This window comes from Pan troglodytes, chromosome 20 (assembly GCF_028858775.2).
Source record: "Pan troglodytes isolate AG18354 chromosome 20, NHGRI_mPanTro3-v2.0_pri, whole genome shotgun sequence".
Lineage (NCBI taxonomy): Eukaryota > Metazoa > Chordata > Mammalia > Primates > Hominidae > Pan > Pan troglodytes.
The window spans coordinates 41,352,211-41,356,942 of NC_072418.2; positions in this window are offsets into that span (position 1 = coordinate 41,352,211).

Sequence of the window (4,732 nt, forward strand, 5' to 3'; positions counted from 1 at the left end):
TTCATTCTTGGGGCTGCGGCGCGAGCGGAGCGGGGCGGGCCGGGGGCGGGGCTCAGCCAATCCCCGCGCCTCCCAGCGCACGACGGGACGTGGAGTCTAGGGGCGCGCGGCGGCGCCCGAGGGCGCCCCTGCCCGGACTACACGTCCCAGGGGGCGTCAGGAGGACCGCGCTCCCATTGGCTGCTGGGGATACAGGGAGGGGCGGGTCTCCCCCCAGAGCATCTTTCCTCCCTCCCTGGGAGTGCTCGGTCTCCAACTCGGGATCTCCACCCTCCAGGCACCGCGGGCGCGGAAGCAGGTGGTCCCTAGCTTCTAGATGTCCCCAGGGTATGTGGATGACCCTAGGGTCTGTCGTGTATTCTTGTCTAGGCCTATTTGGGTGTCTCTTCTATGTCGGACAGCCTGTGAACAAGCGCAGGGGTTAATCAGTGCCTTTGTTCATTTACTGAGTGCCTGCTGTGTTCCAGGAACTCTTCTAGGCACTGGGGATACAGCAATGACCAAAACAAAGTTGCCGCTCTCAAGGAGCTGACATTCTAGTGGAGAAAGACAGATAATAAGAAAATAAATAGATAAAATCATTTCAGACAGTGAAAGGTGCTATAAAGAAAAGAAAATGGGGCCAGTCGTGGTTGCTCATCACTTTGGGAGGCCTGTAATCCCATCACTTTGGGAGGCCAAGGCAGGTGGATCATCTGAGCTTAGGAGTTCAAGACCAACATGGGCAACATGGCGAAACCCCGTCTCTACCCAAAATACAAAAAATTAGCTGGGTGTGGTGGTGCATGCCTGTAGTCCCAGCTACTCAGGAAGCTGAGGTGGGAGGATCACTTGAGCCTGGGAGGCAGAGATTGCAGTGAGCCGAGATTGTACCACTGCATTCCAGCCTGGGTGACAGAGCGAGACCCTGTCTCAAAAAAAAAAAAAAAAAAAAAAGAGAGAGAGAGAAAGAAAGAAAAAGAAAAAGAGAAGAGTCCAGGCACACACTTATAATCCCAGCACTTTGGGAGCCTGAGGCAGGAGGATTGCTTGAGCCCCATAGCACAAGACCAGCCTGGGCAACATAGTGAGATCCCATCTCTGCAAAAAGTTTTAAAATTATCTGGGTGTGGTGATGCATGTCTGGAGTCTCAGCTACTCAGGAGGCTGAGGCAAGAAGATCACTTGAGCCTGAAAGTTGGAGGCAGTAGTGAGCTCCAGCCTGGACAACAGAGAGAGTCTCCGTCAAAAGTAAGAAAGCAAGCAAGCAAGCAAGAGAAAGAAAGAAAAAGAAAGAAAAGAAGAAAATAAAATAGATTCAGCAGAACACAGATTCCAGAAAGAAAAAAGAAGCAAATAAAAAATAATTTTAAAAAAAGAAAACAGATTGATTTGAAGGAGTGAAGAAGTGGCTTCTCTGAAGAGATGACATTTGAGCTAAGGTCTAGAAGTTGCCAGCATGCACTAAGAAGCATGTCTAGGCACAGGATCACCAAGTGCAAATGCCCTGGGCTGGGAACAAGTGTGGCATGTTCAAAGATCAGGAAGCAATTGAGTGTGACTGGAGCAGAGTGAGCAGGGGGAGACAGCCTGGGGAGAGAGCAAGGACCCGGCTCATGTAGTACCTTGTAGGTCATTATAAAGAAAATGGATTTTGTTCTAAGTGCAATCAATCATCCTGAACTCTCCTTCTCCTCTTCTTTTTCGCACACACACCCCAAGCCCATCGGCAAATCCTGTTGTCTCTATATTCAAAACATATCCAGATTCCACCCACTCTCTGCACTTCATGGCCTGCACCCCAGTCCTGTCCATCATTGTCTGCTGCCTGGACTATGGTAGCAGCTTCATCACTGGGCTCCTGCCCCTCAAGTCTGCCCTCCCCACACAGCCAGAGCAGGCTATCTGAAGCATATCTCTGTGCTGAGCACAGTGGCTCATGCCTGTAATCCCAACACTTTGGGAGGCCAAGGTGGGTGGATCACTTGAGGTCAGGAGTTTGAGACCAGCCTGGCCAACATGGTGAAACCCCATCTCTACTAAAAATACAAAAATTAGCCAGCTGTGGTGGTGCATGCCTGTAATCCCAGCTACTCGGAAGGCTGAGGCAGGAGAATCGCTTGAACCTGAGAGACAGAGGTTGCAGTGAGCCAAGATCGCACTGCTGCACTCCAGCCTGGGCAAAAGAGAGATTCCATCTCAACTAATAATAATAATGATTAATTAATTAAGCATATATCTGCATCCAACCACTCTCTGGCTCAAACCTCCAGTGGCTTCTTTCATAATTTGAATAAAATGCAAAGCCCTCGCTACGCCCTCCTCAATCCCTCCTCAACCCTCATCACATTTCTGGCCTCTTTCACCTCCTTCCTTCCCTTGGCTAACTTCACTCCAGCCCCACTAGCTTCCTCCCTATTTCTGGAACATTCCAATCCCACTCCAGCCACAGGACCTTTGCACATCTGCCTAGAGTGCTCCTCCCACAGACACCTGCCTCACTCCATCCCGCACTTCATTCAGGTCTCTGGTTAAATGCCACCTCCTCAGACACAACCCTAGCTAAAATTGCAGCCCCTGGCCTCCTGCCTCAGCCTCCCAAAGTGCTGGGGTTACAGGTGCGAGCCACAACACCCAGCCGAAATTATGAATAAATAAATGTATTGGCCAGGTGCAGTTTGCTCATGTTTGTAATCCTAGCACTTTGGGAGCCCGAGGCGGGTGGATCACCTGAAGTTAAGAGTTAGGGACCAACTGGCCAACACAGTGAAACCCCAGCTCTACTAAAAATACAAAAATAAGCCAGGTGTGGTGGCACGTGCCTGTAATCCCAGCCACTCGAGAGGCTGAGGCAAGAGAATCGCTTGAACCCAGGGGGCGGAGGTTGCAGTGAGTCGAGATTGTGCCACTTCACTCCAGCCTGGGCAAAAGAGCAAAAAACTCCGTCTCAAAATAAAATAATAAAATAAAATAAATGTATCAATTAGTCATGCTCCATGCCTCTCCCCAGTGTCCAAAAGCATGCACCCAGCATGAAGAGAATCAGGTGGGATCCAGACTCTGCCCTACCCCATATGGACACTTGGACAACCTGAAGTGAGGGGCAAATTTGGGGCCTTTTTTAAGGAAAAGTGCCCAGCACAGCATCTGGACCTAAGGCTTCAAGGCAGAGAGAAGGGATACATTAAAAGGCACACTTGGCCGGGCGCAGTGCCTCATGCCTATAATCCCAACACTTTGGGAGGCCAAGGAGGGTGGATCACCTGAGGTCAGGAGTTTGAGACCAGCCTGGCCAACATGGTGTAACCCTGTCTCTACTAAAAATACAAAAATTAGCCGGGCGTGGTGGCGGGCGCCTGTAGTCCCAGCTATTAGGGAGGCTGAGGCAGGAGAATCACTTGAACTCGGGAAGTGGAGGCTGCAGTGAGCTGAGATGGCACCACTGCACTCTAGTCTGAGCAACAGAGTGAGACTCCATCCCAAAATAAATAAATAAATAAATGTCACATCCACTCATTTCTAGAGAACGATGATGGTCTCCATCCCTCTGTGGATGTGCTGGGGACACAGCAGCAAATAAGATGGCCCCAGACTTTGCCTTAAGCTTGGAGTCCAGAAGAGTAACAGACTCATCACCAGACAGTGATGTCCAGAGGGGTCCAGGTGGGGTTAGGGGACACAGGCAGAGGGGTCGGGGCTGGGACAAGGGGGACACAGGCAGAGGGGTCTGGGCCAGGATTGGGGAGCACAGGCAGAGGGGTTGGGTTTGGGACAAGGGGGACTCAGGCAGAGGGGCCCAGGTGGGATGGGGAGCACAGACAGAGGGGTCCAGGTGGGATGGGGAGCACAGGCGGAGGGGTCGGAGCTGGGACAAGGGGGACACAGGTAGAGGGTTCCGGGCCGGGATTGGGGGGGCACAGGCAGAGGGGTCGGGGCTGGGACAAGGAGGACACAGGCAGAGGGGTCCGGGCAGGGATTGGGGGGCACTGGCAGAGGGGTCGGGGCTGGAGCGGGGGAGACACAGGGCACTGTGGGAGCCCAGAGGCGGCTGTCTCCTGGCCTAGCCTGACAGTCAGGGATGCCTTCCTGGAGGAGAGGACACCCGGCCTGCATGTGAATCCTTTTGAGTCCTGACCCCCTGATCTACCCAGACACAGGGCAAGGTTCCTGCTCTGACCTCTTGGGGCCTTAATGCCTGATCTTCTTAATGCCCATCACTCAAGCTTTGGGGAACAAACCCTAAAAGTCTCAACCTGTGGTCACTTCTCCTAACCCTGGAACCCAAGGGTTTGCCCACCAGAGGGCGCTGTGGCCCCAGTCTTTGTCCAGCAGAGGCTGCTTCGGAAGCCTCAGATCCGAAGACATCCTGCAGGCCATGGGGCTGCCTGCAGAGACACTGGGCCCCCAACCCTGAGCCTCAGACCCTGCCCAGGACCTGGTCACCAGGGTATCTCCCTCTCCTTCTCTCTCTCACACACACACGCCTCTAATCCAAGGTTCCGGTGGACCTGGAATCACAGAAAACTCTGCCCCATACCCACTGGGTCCAGCTTTGGCCTCTGAAGGAGATGCAACTGCTAACAGCCACTTCTCCCCTCTCCTGCCCGCTACAATTCAGAGGAAGCCTTCCCTAAGTGGCCCTTGGGATGTTCAGATGTGCCTTTCAGAAGTTTCCTGCCCAGGCCCAGTGCGGTGGCTCATGCCTGTAACTCCAGCACTTTGGAAGGCGGAGGCAGGCGGATCACCTGAGGTC